This window comes from Lepidochelys olivacea (assembly GCF_965140295.1).
Source record: "Lepidochelys olivacea isolate rLepOli2 genome assembly, chromosome: 1".
Taxonomy (NCBI): Eukaryota; Metazoa; Chordata; order Testudines; family Cheloniidae; genus Lepidochelys; species Lepidochelys olivacea.
The window spans coordinates 320740900-320757006 of NC_140411.1; the positions used below are offsets into that span (position 1 = coordinate 320740900).

Here is a 16107-nt window from a genome sequence, read left to right on the forward strand (position 1 = left end):
TGACCTTATTTCTATGACGAACCAAATCCAAATGCAGAATCAAAACACCACATAACCTGGGAAAGTTTGGACTCATATTTATCTTACCCTCTGAGTAGTTCCATTGGTTTCAATAGGATAATCTAGGATTCAGCCTAAGTAAGGGTGGCACAATCTAGCCGATATTTATAAACAGCTCTGGTTTTAGTGCAACTGAAAATAAACAGAAGCTGCATTTCAAGATTTCAACTGCAGGTGAAAGAGGGCAAAGTCACTGATGCTATTAATATCCTCTGAATACTAAATTAAGAAGGCCAGATTCTGCAGTCCTTACTCATGTGGAGTAGAACTTATTCATATTAGCAATAATAATACTTAGCTCTTACATAGCACTTTTCATCTGCAGACCTGAAAGCACTTTACACAGGAGGTAAGTATTATAATTATTAGAGCTATGCATAGGGTGCAAATTCCATGTCATGAAGAATTTTGAAATTTCTAAATATAGCTTCATTCCAAACTGAACCAAAAACTGAAGTTTCTGAAATTCTCCATGAAGGAAAAATCTGGAAAAAAAAAATTTGGGGTCAAAATGTTAGTGGCCCAAGTCACCAGCTGGAAATAGACAATCAAACATGTCCAGGTTAGTTTTCTGTCCCTTTTTTCAAGGCTCTATTCATTGTCTTCACAAAAAAGAAAAGTGTGCAAAAAGTAACAAAAACAACAGTCTGTTTAGGGGTTCAGACTACGGTCCTCTGGTAGCTACCAGCTAGGGCCCTCTCTGATTCTGCAGCAGCGAGGAAGGGGGTGCTCCTTAGGGTGTGCCTGCCTGCAGCCTCAGGCACCTCTACACATATTTCTAAAGCTTTTATCACTGATATCAAGATCCTGCACAGTATCTACCGCATAATGGAACAGTCCATTGTTATCCACAGGATCTGAATGTCTTCAGAATTAGAGGATTAGAAATCTCAAACTAGTCACATGATTACCTGCTCTGGACACTCTTCAATGATTTATAAAACTAATGATTTCTACTTTTTGGTTATTGTATTCTTTTATTTTTTCTGCTATTTTATTAAATATATTCTCTATAAACAAACTATTAGTTAAAGACATGATGGATGAGGAATGATGTATATTCATTATAATTCCACAAATGAAAATATCTAGCCATTATGTTTAATTAATTCCTCTCAATTGCCTCTAAAAAAGTTCTGTTGGTCTATCTCATCAGATCTCATACATTTCTTGGATCAGCGTGTAACTCCTTGTGCCACTTATGCTGCCTCAAATAGGCACAGTGAGGCAAGGTAAGGATTCATGGTCTGCCTTGAAGGTGAACTGAAAGACTTTGAGTCTGCCAGCACCAGAGTTAAAGTTCTGTATTTCTCCTGTCACTGTTGATTACTAGCTGATCGATCAGAGCTGGGAACTGCACTTCTCATAATATTTTTTTTGTTTTTTTTATTTTTAAATTATTTTAATGTATTTATTTGTGAAAGGTGCATTATTTATAAATGATGGTCCTTTACATACAAAGCAAAAACCAACCCTGTTCAGCCCAGCAATGGGGACCAGAGATTTGTCTTCTGTCACTGAGATTATGCCACTCAAGATATTCCAGTTCATTTTGCTGCATTCTCTAAGCAATGGCAACATGCTCTTCCACCCCTCTGCTGACAGCATATGTACTGGTTGGAAGGCTGTGTATGCTGCCTAACTAACAGAGCAAACTTCCTGTTGAGTGTAGCATATGAGCTGCTGCATTGGTCTGATAAGCTCAGAGAGCACTCAGATGTGCTATGGAAAGAACTTTCCCTGCTCATTGGGTGGAAGGAAGTGAGTCCCTATGTACTTTTCCTTCCCCCTTGTGCAAAAGACCAGCATGTCCCCTCCTTTCCTCACACACAGACACCTGCCCCCTGAATTGCTAGTCAGACCCTGGATTCGCCAGTTGCCTCCCTCACTGCCTTTCTTTGCTTCCTGTCTTCCTTCCTGTTCCACCTCCTGGTCCATGTTAGAGTACAGAGTGTGCTGAACCTCATGAACACAGGCAACAGGGAGGCAGGGAGGGAGGAGCAGCCGGATTGGGGGTGGCTACCAGGAGAGCTGTAGGAACAAGACATGTTAGAGATAGCGCTGATTAGGGCCTCATCTGGAATGGAGTAAAATACTACATCAGGATCTTTGTGTTCCCTTCATGTGGCCAAAGGGGCTCTTACCTCTTGAGACAAGACTATATGATCATAATTGCACTGAGGATTTTAACCTCCTCTCTGAACCACACCAGTCCTCTTTAGTGAATCTGTTTTCTTCCTCCTGACCAATCATGGCAATCCACCTGACACAAGTCTTACAGTCTCCTAGGAAGGGATCCAAGCCAGTTAATAAAGTGTGTTATGATCAAGGTTACATGTCTTCATCTATCCTATTTTAAAACCTCGGTGTTTAATTCACGACTATTACTCAAGCAGCCTAGCGAACCAGATGAATGAGATGGGGAAAACAGTTAAACTGTTTGACTTTCTAGCCTCAAATACTTCCTTATAAGACACATCTTCCTTTATTTTTCAGGATGCCTTCCCTTTCATACTCAGTACTTCTGCATTCTGAAGGGCAACTCTCATTTTAAAATATGTATGGACTTCATTTAAAATAAATGACTGTGAAACCCTCTGGGGCAAACCCATTCATGGTATATTTCCCCTGACTTCAAAGGAGTTACACCAAGGATGAATCCATCATTGTGTAAAACCAGAGGAAGTGAATATAATTGTTTCCAGTCAGATTCAGTAACTCTAATTACCAGCATTTCTAGTCCAAGCACATAATACACTTAACAATTCAGTAAACTGAAGGGAGATTTAAATACAGCTGATTTGGTTGTCTTTTATGTTTGTGTAAAGAGAATAATCAGAAGAGTAAATAAGGAAAAATGTATTTGTGAATTTTCATTGGTCATACACCTAAGGATATTGCAGAGCTCCACTGAAATGAGTAAGAAAGCCAATCAGGACTCTTCACAATAGGAGAAAATTGTTCCACACATTGTATAAGGAAATGTGACAGTTCAGTGCATTTTTACATTGAAAAACAAGCCTGCAATATGGATTTTATCAATCAGTGTGATATTCATTATTGTTTTATGTGCTGCTAGTCCTTTATTTTAATTATTTTGTTATAGCATTATGATTTTTGTATTCTACTTCACTGAAAATGTCCACAAAGGTTCTAAATCCCCAAAGTCACAGAAACCAAAATGTTAAAAGTATTGATGGTTTTTGTTAGAGTGATCAAGGAAGGTCTAGTGATAATACTGGCAAACTACAAATGTTCCCATCCAGAATCATTTAAAATACACACAAATAAATATTAATGTGTTGTCTAAATACAAAATAAGTCACTTGATTCATATTGTCAGTGGCTGATGGAAATTGATGCTTAAATAGATGTCTGAATATAGATAGGTAGTAAAACAGATGCTTATAAGCATGAAATATGGAAAATTACAATATTCTATAGGTTAACCCAGCCAGCTTATGCAACTTTCAGCAATATGCTCCATACCAACTTGCCTTTAAGTTTCATTCATTACCAAGACTGATCATGGTACCCAGAAAGGAACAGTTTGAGATAAGACACATTCAAGAATGACATCATTAAAGGTAATCAAGATTACTAACGTTTCCCCAAATCTTTAAACATTTGTATGTTCAGGGTACTCAGAGTTCAGCAATTGACTCTGACCCATCTATTCAAGTTTATTTTGGATGATGATTAATTCATCTCAAGGCTGCAAATGAAATAAAGACAGTGATTCATTGAGCTTATTACTTCTAGCTCAACAAACCATGCGATTTAAATATATAGATCATATTCTAGATTATTTAAAATAAATATTAGTCTGTCATTACCTAATTCACATGAAGTACAAATGATTTTTTTCTGGCGTTCAATTCTCATTCTTTAAAAAAATATAGCATCTCTTCTGTCCTAAGACTTTAATTTTAGAAGTCGAGTTCCCTGTCCTATTGCAAATAGCATGCTTATTTAACAGTATATTCATACAACTCAAGCTATGCTCAGTAAGGGGCCAATATTAATGGGCGGCTGTCTTAATTGTACCTATAATAATATGTTGGTACATGCACACACAGGTGGGTCGATATCAGGGGCACACGAACAAATTTTTAAAGTGCATCACACATACCAATACAGAAATGTATCCCCAAAGGTCTAATTTGAAATAGTTAAGACCAGGAAATTCATTGTTAGTGCTGAAATGCTGATTTAACCAATCTCTTTTCCTTTACAGGTGACATTCATCTATCTGTAGAGGGCCAGCATACAATCTCTGCCTCACTTACATCACACTGAAGTCCTCAGCCTAATAAAGTATCCCTCTTCATCCCTCCATTTCATCTTTAGTATTGCAGGGATCTCTGAACAAATAGTGGTTATGAGTGGCTGCCCTTTCTATTCAGTATTCTTTGTTCATACGAGCAGTTTGCTATTGCTGAGTTTATTGTCATTCTCCCTCTTCCATTTGTGGATAACTTGGCTATATCCTACTCAGTAGCATTTGTGCCAAATAACTTCAGTGGGAGTTGAGAGGACTCAGCACTTCCCAGTTTGTGCTCAGAACTTGCACTAAGCATGCTGATAGCTGCCAATTTCATGCCATTACACAGGTGGAGCATTTAGCACAAACCTTAATGGATGTGGCCAACATTCACAAACCTCTGTGCTTAATGTTAGACACTGAAATCCATATTTAGGACCCTAAAGAACAATGGACTCATTTAACTTGGTGGGAGGAGTGGGTACTCAGCACCTCAGAAAAATCTTAGTTTTGAGACTCCTCAGCAAGCAGAAAGACACTCTGTTCAGTGGGAGCTGTGGAGGCCTAGCAACTCTGAAAATCCAGCCTCTATTCTTTAACATTCTAAATATAGAATTAGATGCCTAATTTGAAGTACCAAGTTTGATAGTTTTGGCCTATATACAGCATCTTAACAGCTCCTTAAAGCTGATAGGAATACCCCCATAATATTGCTCAATTTTTATGTTCACGGGAGTTTTTCCGAGAGTAAGGACTTCAGAATGTTGTCCATTATTATTTGTCTATTTAAATCATTATACTTAGCCATCACTGGTACCAAGATGTGAACAGGCATGAATTGAGTTTCCCTCGTTCTTCATCATCCCCTCATTAGGGTTTGCTATTCTCCTGTGCATTGTGTCACATCTAACGTTAGATAGTAAGGCCTGGATCCACAAAAGTGTTTCAATGCCTATTTTTTAGCTGCCTAGAAAATCACTGGAACAACAGTGGGATCCACAAAGCCTGAGTTAGATGCCTAGGCTCTCTATAAAATGCATGGGGCGGGATAGGGGCCTACGAATGAGATAGACAAAAAGCCAGCACTTTAGGCAGGGAGCTACATAAGCGAGTATAGGAGATACCACCAAAAGGGGTTTGTTCTGAGCCCAACCCCTTTCACGGAGTTTGGTGTCTATGTCTTCGTTCAGTGTACATTCAGGAAACTCTCTCATGGAGTTAGCGGGCTTAGACATCTAAGTTGTTTGTCGCGAGCATGAGTTAGGCAGCTGCCTAACTCCACACAAAATGGGGGGTGGGGCATGGAGGAAGAGGCGCTCTCTTATAACCTAGGGAAATTTTAAAGCAGAAATTTAGGTACTAAGTGAATTTAGACACCCCCAGGGTTAGATAGCAACCAAGTGGGAATTTTGTGGATCCCAGTTATGCCTAAAACTGCAGCTTAGGCATCTAAGGCCCTTTGTGGATTTGGCCCAAAGTTCTTCAGGAAGACAACACATTTGTTCTGTAAACCAAATAGCATACCTTATAGAACTAGATAAATAACCAATAATACATGGATTCACTACATATATATGTAATACATATAATTATTCCTCATCATCTTGATTTGGAGAAAAATATTTTATGGGATTTCCGTTATGAACTCTTAAGATTTGACTGTAATTAAGAGATGTTTTGCTGCTGAGTTCCGAATCAAGAAGAAAAAGTGATGGAGAGAATCAGGATGGTATTTAAGGCTTGTTGAGGAAACCTACCATGCTACGGATGTTCCTACAGAAATAAAAATACTACCAGGATTTCCTAAACAATAGAGCTATCACAAGTTACATTTTTAAGAAAAAGAAGAAAAAAATGAGCCTGTTAATCATTAATAGAACAATCAGGTATATAATTCTCGGAGATAGAGCATGGCACTTAAACATAAAATGGCTGAATTTCCTACAAAATCTAATGATCCTCAGCCTACCTTTGGGGGGCGGGGGAGTTCCAAAGATAAACCCAGAAGACCTGTCTTTATCACTGTTCAAGTCCCTGGCATACTCATCTGTGCTCCTCTAGCTTTGACATTAAGAGCAGCCAAAGTCAGAAGTATTTCCAGAAGACTAAGAAACATAATAAGCTTCAGGGATTTCTGGATGATGGATTCTAAAGTGTAACCTAACAAGAGGTGCTGATATGTGATTAAAAATAACAAGAGGTAAAAGCTATCTCCAGATTGCAAAAGGAGCTATGTAAAATTAGCTGTCCCATACGTCATGACTAAAACATTTCTATACAAATGAATCACAAAAGTTAAAGGTGGGATCAATATATTTTGTCATTTGTTCCCTCTCTGCAAATATAATATTGTTCAGTACAGTGCTTTTATTTCTAGCATTTTCTGCAGTTTAGTTTCAAATGTCTCCAAACAGGTGTTGCTTCATGCAGAACATTAATGTCAAAAAGCTGTTCACCTATCAGGTTTGAATTGTTCATTTCCTAGGGTCCGCTGAAAATGTTGTCATTGCACTTTTTTTTTAAAGGAATATAAAAAAAACTTAACAAGAATTGATGCTTCAACCTGGCTCAGTTTAATCAGGAAAGTTACTTTGGGCCAGATTCTGCCACCATTGCTTATATCAAGTAGTTCCTTATTCTGTGAATAGTCCCACTGAAATCCATGGGACTATTTGCGGTGGTAGGTGTTATTCAAAGTAAGGATATCAGAATCTGGTCCCTGAAATCTGTACATCACAGCGAGGTCTGAACGGCTGTTTGGAGAAATTGGTTAGGCTCAGTAACACTGTAGCCATGACAACTATGTCATACACCCTGAAGGTGAGTTTTGTAGGAAATCCAAGTATTAGAGCCTCATGGGTACGTAACCCTCCGCAGGTTCACCAAGGACTGACAATCACATGCAGAGGTCAAAAAAATAAACAAGGAACTTTACTTCCAATAAGGCTGGAAGTTGGTTCAACAAAGTAACAATAAACAGAATTAAATAAATCAGACATAATAAAAATGAACAGAACATAATAACAGTCAATAACAATGAGACCTTGTGTTCTGGGCTAGTGCAAATGTCCATGAGTCCCATGTGACTCAGGAGCAAATACACCCTGAGACAAATCCTTCTCAACCACGAATTCTTATATCCAGTCAGAGCTCCCTGTCTCCCATGTCAGAAGCACCTACCTCACTCCTTTTCTTGACTGTGTCAGATTGTTGGTGGTTTCCCTGATCCTCCCATAATCACAAAGATGCTGCTTTCCCCCACCAGCCTTACAAGATGACTCCCATCTCTAGCTCCGCCTCAAAGTGATCTGATTGGCTGAGGGGAAGAAGTCCATCAAAACAGCAGTCTCATATAAATCCCACAACTGGAGCCTCCCACCCCCATACGGGAGAAACAGTAAAATCCCTGTGGAGGTCATTCTAATACATTAGATTGTGCTTTGGTCTGTGTTTTAATTTTTTAACTCTCCCTGCCCTGCCCCAGTGTGAGTGAGAGACAATGAATGTTGCCTGATCTTCCAAATGTATTAAGGAGTTTTTTTCTCTGTTGCAGGTGCTCACACCCACACATCTGCTCATCCTCCTGCCCAGCAATTAATTCTGTCCCCTGCCAACCTCTGTATCAGTCCTGCACCCCATCAATTTTGCACCCATATCTGCCCAGCCTCCCTAGCACTGCCTATATGATCTGTACATGCACACTCTTCCTCAACTCTGCTCCTCCTGCAGTTCCTAGGGCATCTTCATCCCCCTCACCAAGGCTCAGTGGGAGCCCCCCCTCTCTCCCATCCGGGCTGTAGGGGCAGCTCCAGGGGTTCTTCATACTCCCTCCACCCCCCTCATCTCTCTTCCCAGGCCAGGTGTTGCAGGAAGGAAAAGGAGAAGAGGGAATTACAGAGTGGGGAGGAGTGATCCTAAACTGAATTGATCCCTCTGTCTTCCCCCCCGCCCCGCAGCCTCCTGTGAGAATGGTGTGAGCTCCTGGTGGGGGTGGGGACCATGAGAGAGCTATGCCTGATCCCTGCAGTAGCTCCGATTGGCTGCTCATCTCTAGTAGAAAGGGCGGTGAGGAACATAGCCAATCAGAGGGGTTTTCCCCCAGACAGGACTGAGATTTGTGAGAGGGCTGGAGTTTCTCTCATCTCGTCACACGCTGGGCTTGTGCTCAGGTTCTGGTCCCGGCTCTAGCTAACCTCATGTGATTCCCAAAGAAATTGCAGGAGTTAGCAATACTGCAGTACACTGAAAATATATATACTCTGGGCAACAGTTTACAGAAAGGATGTGGACAAATTAGAGAGAGTCCAGCAGAGGGCAACAAAAATGATTATGGGGAACATGACTTTCAAGGAGAGGCTGAGGGAACAGGGGTTATTTAGTCTGCAGAAGAAAAGCGTTAGGGGGGGATTTGATAGCAGCCTTCAACTACCTGAAGGGCAGTTCCAGGGAGGATGGAGCTCAGCTCTTCTCAGTGGTGGCAGATGACAGAACAAGGAGCAATGGTCTCAAGTTGCAGTGTGGGAAGTCTAGGTTGGATATTAGGAAAAACTATTTCACTAGAAGGGTGGTGAAACACTGGAATGGGTTACATAGGGAGGTAGTGAAATCTCCATCCTTAGAGGTTTTTATGACCTGCTTGACAAAGCCCTGGCTTGGATGATTTGGTTGGGGTTGGTCCTGCTTTCAGCAGGGGGTTGGACTAGATGACCTCCTGAGGTCTCTTCCAACCCTAATCTTCTATGCTTCTATGATTCTATGAAAACAATGTCTGCTTAATTTTAAGAAACCAAGACTTTAGCTCCATGCCAACTGGCACATGAATAACTTTGTCAAGTTTAATTCACGTCTTTTATTAATTTGGAGCATGCCTTGGCCTAGATGCTCTTATTCTGAAATAAGAGTGCCCACAGAGAGATGTACACTGAAATAACAAAAAGAGTGAATTTAAATTGGTGCAGTGAGTGAAATCCTGGCCTCCCACTGAAATCAATGGAAGTTTTGCCACTAATCTCAGTGGGGCTAGGATTTTGCACCTGGAATCCTGGCATACAGGGGAATACAAAGGCTGCACACTCTTGCACACTCTTTCTTCCCATGTAAACTTATGCAAGGCCAAGCACCATCCTGCCTTAGTTCAGTTCAACTCCATGTAACAGGTAAGCTGCATTTGTTTCATTTACTTGTCTTGTCACTTAGAAAGGTGTGTTACTAAAATAGCCCCATCATATAATTTATGCCCATTATAAAGTTTATCCTTCCCCCTTAAGTTATCTTATATTTGATCTTTCTGTGAAGAGGTATCTCTTCATTTAATTTGAGGCAGGGGTGGGAGGCGAAAGTTCTTTAAAAAGCTGTCTTTCCCTAAATGTTGCTAATTAGAGCCAGGGTAGGGGAACTACTCTTTCCATTTACTTCAATTGGCTTTGGATCAGGCCCTTTGGTAAGGAATATTTGTTTTACATCAGAATTCTATTGCCCCAGTTAAACTGTTGCCATGTAGAAAATAATAATGTTCAAGTTATTTTGAATTCAGTATATCCTATAGGGGTATCGCGAATACAGCTAATACACATAGACTCACACAAATTGGAAATCCTTTTTAAGTCAACATGCGAAGACTGGGGTCTGGAAGATGCTTACATAAATTACATCAGCATGAAAGTTGATGTGATTTCAAGTGAGAAATAAAAATAGGTGTCTGAGATAAGAGTGATTGAAAAGTTGATGTAAAACTGATGTGATTTAAGCCCAGAAATTGAAGCAGAAAGGAAAAATAAAAGCAATTCAAAAAACCAATGCAGTTCTAAGTGAACAATGGAAATGGTGAGCTCAAATAAGATCGATGTAAAACTTGAAGTGATTTAAAATAAGAACTGGAAGAGGAGAGCTAAAATAGGTGCGGCTGAAAAGCTGATGTGATTTAAAGGGAAGACTGAAAGTGACAACCTGGGGTAGAATTAACTGAAAAGTTGATACAGTTCAAAGTGAGAAATAGAAACAGAAGGCCAAATCAGGATTGATACATTTCAAGGAGGGAGGTATGATATTACTTTATTTGCATGAGCAGGTACAGGTAATTTTGCAGTTTGTGTCCTTTCCTGATGGAAATATTGTGTTAGGCCCAATCTTATCCCCTATGGAAAATCCCTGTGGTTTGCACAGGAGCGCTCCTTAGTGGCATGGGGGGAAGAGACAGAATTATCTGCCCAATTCCAACTTTTCTGTGGCCACTACTTCAGCCTATAAGTTGAAGTGGCCTCAGCAGCTGCGGTGTTCCTTAATCAACATGAGGAGTTTGGCCAGTGGTTCTGCATAGTTGTTTATCCCCTAGCCATGGCTCCATTCCCCCGCCTCAGATTTCCTCTATGGATCTTTTCTGAGCTATTTTTATAGCACCCAATGAGTGCAGAAACCCTCTATGAGGCTGTCCCACTCCTATCTATCCCCTTACTGCAGAACTATGTTGGTTCCACTTTCTGCTGTCAGAGGTTTCCATAGTTCAGTAGTGATTGGGTATGTTCTAGTACAGGGGTAGTCAATACGCAGATCGTGGGACAAATCCAGACCTCCAGACACTTTTGAATGGACCCCAAAATCTAACTCTGGCTCTGGGGAAATCACTTAAGTGTTCTGTAGGGCTGGCCAGAAAAATGCCAACTAAACATATTTTTATCAAAAATTGCTGATTCATTGAAGTGTTCCTTGAAGGTGGTTTAGTTTCAATGAAATTGCAATGGAACCCAGGCAGGAATGTTGTCTGGTTTCCTGTCAACTTGCTCACCCAGCTCGTCTGCAGCCTTCCTGGAGGGCTTCTGGGACAGACCTCCAGGCAGACTGCTTCAGAATCGGGGACTCCAGGGCTGCCAGAGTCTGCAAGTCTGGGATAGACTGCCTCAGATTGCCTCAGAGTTGGGGATCCATTCCCTTTCAAGTAGAATTTCTAAATTCTTTCTTTTCATTTTGAATTGGAATGAAACCAAATTTTGAAATATCAAAATCCTCATTGAAATGGAGTTACCTTTCTCTACCCAGCGCTACGGTTCTGCCTCAGTTTCCCCCTCAGTAACGCTTTGCTAAAAATTATTCTCTGCTTGTCTCAATAAGATGCTACAATGATTAATTAGATAATGTGTATACAGTGATTTGAGCCTGAAAAGTGTGATGAAAGGGCTAAATATTACTGTTGCAGTTAATGTGTCCATGAATAATAGAATGCACACCCTGCCTTAGAGTGGGCTAATATCAGTGCACTTTGGAATAAAATGAAGGTCTATTCTCATATTTTTTAAAATTTCATTTACTGTAGATATCAGCTTATGCAGGAGTTCATCTCTGCACCTGTAACTTGTGTAGTCCATCCTAACATGCGCCTTGCTATATGCAGCCACAGTTCCACCTTTCAAGAAAGTTAGATTCCTGCACATTTTACTACGGAATAGAAATGTGGCTTGAGGAAATGCTAGTTCTTTCACTGACATGACTTTAAAATATAGCACACACTGTATTACCATTAAAAGTGTCAATGCAATTAAAATGCAACAGTCTTAGCTTTTCAGTAAGCGTGAGACCAGCCCTTATGCGGATACAAATGCAGAATTAACTCCAGTTCAGATTTCTTCCTTGGAATCTACTTTGTCAGCAGATGATGAAACTGTGGGTCCCCTGGTTAACTCTTTTCTGTGGAATGGGGATTCTGCTGTCTCTGGCCTTACCACAGACTCCCCATTCCATAGATCAGCTTCTGCAGGGGGATGATGATGCCACAAAGCCAACTTTGTCCCCAGTTCAACTTTGTCCCCAGAGATTCATTACAAGAAAAGGAGTACTTGTGGCACCTTAGCGACTAAGCAATTTATTTGAGCATAAGCTTTCGTGAGCTACAGCTCACTTCATCAGATGCATAAAGTGGAAAATGCAGTGAGGATGTTTTATACACACAGACCATGAAAAAATGGGCATTTATCACTTCTCTCCCCCCCACCCCACTGTCCTGCTGGTAATAGCTTATCTAAAGTGATCACTCTCCTTACAATGTGTATGATAATCAAGGTGGGCCATTTCCAGCACAAATCCAGGGTTTAACCAGAACGTCTACATAGAGTGCTTCCGCCGATGTGCACGGGCTGAAATTGTAGAAAAGCAGCATCACTTGCCCCACAACCTCAGCCGTGCAGAACACAATGCCATCCACAGCTTCAGAAACAGCTCTGACATCATAATCAAAAAGGCTGACAAAGGAGGTGCTGTTGTCATCATGAATAGGTCAGAATACGAACAAGAGGCTGCTCGCCAGCTCTCCAACACCACTTTCTACAAGCCATTACCCTCTGATCCCACTGAGGGTTACCAAAAGAAACTACAGAATTTGCTCAAGAAACTCCCTGAAAAAGCACAAGATCAAATCTGCACAGACACACCCCTGGAACCCTGACCTGGGATATTCTATTTACTACCCAAGATCCATAAACATGGAAATCCTGGGCGCCCCATCATCTCAGGCATTGGCACCCTGACAGCAGGATTGTCTGGCTATGTAGACTCCCTCCTCAGGCCGTATGCCACCAGCATTCCCAGCTATCTTCGAGACACAACTGACTTACTAAGGAAACTACAATCCATCAGTGATCTTCCTGAAAATACCATCCTGGCCACTATGGATGTAGAAGCCCTCTACACTAACATTCCACACAAAGATGGACTACAAGCCGTCAGGAACACTATCCCCGATAATGTCACGGCAAACCTAGTGGCTGAACTTTGTGACTTTGTCCTCACCCATAACTATTTCACATTCGGGGACAATGTATATCTTCAAATCAGTGGCACTGCTATGGGTACCCGCATGGCCCCACAGTATGCCAACATTTTTAAGGCTGAGTTAGAACAACGCTTCCTCAGCTCTCGTCCCCTAATGCCCCTACTCTACTTGCGCTATATTGATGACATCTTCATCATCTGGACCCATGGAAAAGAAGTCCTTGAGGAATTCCACCATGATTTCAACAATTTCTATCCCACCATCAACCTCAGCCTGGACCAGTCCACACAAGAGATCCATTTCCTGGACACTACGGTGCTAATAAGCGATGGTCACATAAACACCACCCTATACCGGAAACCTACTGACCGCTATTCCTACCTACATGCCTCCAGCTTTCACCCAGACCACACCACACGGTCCATTGTCTACAGCCAAGCTCTATGATACAACCGCATTTGCTCCAACCCCTCAGACAGAGACAAACACCTATAAGAACTCTATCAAGCATTCTTACAACTACAATACTCACCTGCTGAAGTGAAGAAACAGATTGACAGAGCCAGCACAGTACCCAGAAGTCACCTACTACAGGACAGGCCCAACAAAGATAACAACAGAACGCCACTAGCTGTCACCTTCAGCCCCCAACTAAAACTTCTCCAACGCTTTATCAACGATCTACAACCTATCCTGAAGGACGACCCATCACTCTCACAAATCTTGGAAGACAGGCCAGTCCTTGCCTACAGACAGCCCCCCAAACTGAAGCAAATACTCACCAGCAACCACATACCACACAACAGAACCACTAACCCAGGAACCTATCCTTAAAACAAAGCCCGTTGCCAACTGTGCCCACATATCTATTCAGGGGACACCATCACCGGGCCTAATAACATCAGCCACACTATCAGAGGTTCGTTCACCTGCACATCTACCAACGTGATATATGCCATCATGTGCAAGCAATGCCCCTCTGCCATGTACATTGGTCAAACTGGACAGTGTCTATGTAAAAGAATAAATGGACACAAATCAGATGCCAAGAATTATAACATTCATAAACCTGTCGGAGAACACTTCAATCTCTCTGGTCATGCGATTACAGACATGAAAGTTGAGATATTACAACAGAAAAACTTCAAAACCAGACTCCAGTGAGAGACTGCTGAATTGGAATTCATTTGCAAATTGGATACAATTAACTTAGGCTTGAATAGAGACTGGGAGTGGCTAAGTCATTATGCAAGGTAACCTATTTCCCCTTGTTTTTTCCTACCCCCCCCCCCACCACTGTTCCTCAGACATTCTGGTTAAACCCTGGATTTGTGCTGGAAATGGCCCACCTTGATTATCATACACATTGTAAGGAGAGTGATCACTTCAGATAAGCTATTACCAGCAGGAGAGTGGGGTGGGGGGGAGGAGAAAACCTTTTGAAGTGATAAACACCCATTTTTTCATGGTCTGTGTGTATAAAACATCCTCACTGCATTTTCCACTTTATGCATCCGATGAAGTGAGCTGTAGCTCATGAAAGCTTATGCTCAAATAAATTGGTTAGTCTCTAAGGTACCACAAGTACTCCTTTTCTTTTTGCGAATACAGACTAACACGGCTGCTACTCTGAAACCAGAGATTCATTGTATCCAAGTCCTTTCTGCATGTTTAAATAGATGTGAGAATGCATTCATGGTGTTTAGAACTATACCAGGAATTCATGGTAATGTTACCATTATATTACTATGTGACCACTACCAAATAGTATACTCCTGGCAAAGTCCCTCACCCCAAGGATGACTCCATGCTTTTGCACATTAATGACTTTGGCTGGAGGTATCATACTGAATCCAGTTTGTTTTGTCTTTAAAGAGATAATGTTCTATGAGAACAGAAGGTCTTCAGTTCAAGAAATCCCAGAAGATATGCAAATGATAGTCAACAATTCTGTTTATCTTTAAAAAATAGTAACTAAATAGACATTCCTATCATATTGATCAATATTGTCTCATTGTCTCCTTCTACTCACCCATCTTTTGTTTCTTGTCTTATACTTGGATTGTAAGCTCTTTGGAGCAGGGACTGTCATTTTTTTCTGGGTTTGTACAGCAGCAACTAGCACAATAGGGTCTATGACCAGGGCTTCTTAGTACTATGATGCTACTACTACCATTATTAATAATAATAATAATAATAATAATAATTTCCCCTTATAATTCTCTCAACGTTGTCTCATTCTTAGCACATCTGTAGATAAATTAAAGCCAATCTATTCTACAGGCATTTCATCCACACTAGTAAAATAAACAGGTATTACCTGGCGTTTCTTTAACCCAAATTTCTTGGTAACTTTTACTCGGTGTGAGATGGTGTCAGAAAAGAAATCAGGGGAGACACGGCCGTCCGACCGATAGATGGCTGCACAAACAGGACACACAAGAGTGCTTTCACTTAAAGCTAAACTTTACTTAATCTCAAGCACTTACACACGTCTACAACAGGTTAGTAAAATACCCCCAACCCCCGATAATTACTGAAGCTGAGTGTGGCTCTTGAGTGGCACAGCGGCAGCCTTCCAGTGGCCAAATCTTCCGTCTGCCGGTGGGGACCGCAAGATGTATCCAGAGGGAGAGTCCAGTCCTGAAGAGGCCCACTACCTCAAACTTTCCCCCCTTATTTATACATAAGTAATAGAATGACATGTCCCTTAAAGAAACCTTGTTAAGCAAGCAGTTCCAATGGTCAAGCAAGAGGTTTCCTACTGATTAACCAGGTGTGGGTTTTTCCCAGAGTTTGCAGCCTTGAGGTCCTAATAGACATTCCTGAGGGCACATCCTACTCTTTTAAAATGTGTGTATCAGCAACTTCAACACAATTCTTATCAGGAAGGAGGCAGGATCAAGCTGCCCTTTCCGTGGCACCCAAAACCCCCTCCCCTCCTGCCTTGGTTAAGCTGAGGCTGCTGCATGGCCAATTCACAGCCTGCTGACTTGGCTGCTTTTAACAATAAGCCATAGTGGTT

At 41.3% G+C, this 16107-nt stretch overlaps 1 long non-coding RNA gene across 1 annotated transcript in view; it reads right to left on the minus strand.

Moving 5' to 3' along the window:
- Nucleotides 1-15715, minus strand: part of LOC311514780 — a 36181-nt gene extending 20466 nt beyond the window's left edge. Inside the window, exons 1-2 of the long non-coding RNA XR_014709935.1 lie at nt 15620-15715; nt 15403-15503 (exon numbers count right to left, since the gene is read on the minus strand). This is a non-coding gene — a long non-coding RNA (uncharacterized lncRNA). The remainder of the gene's footprint in view (nt 1-15402; nt 15504-15619) is intronic.
- Nucleotides 15716-16107: the final 392 nt, after the last annotated feature.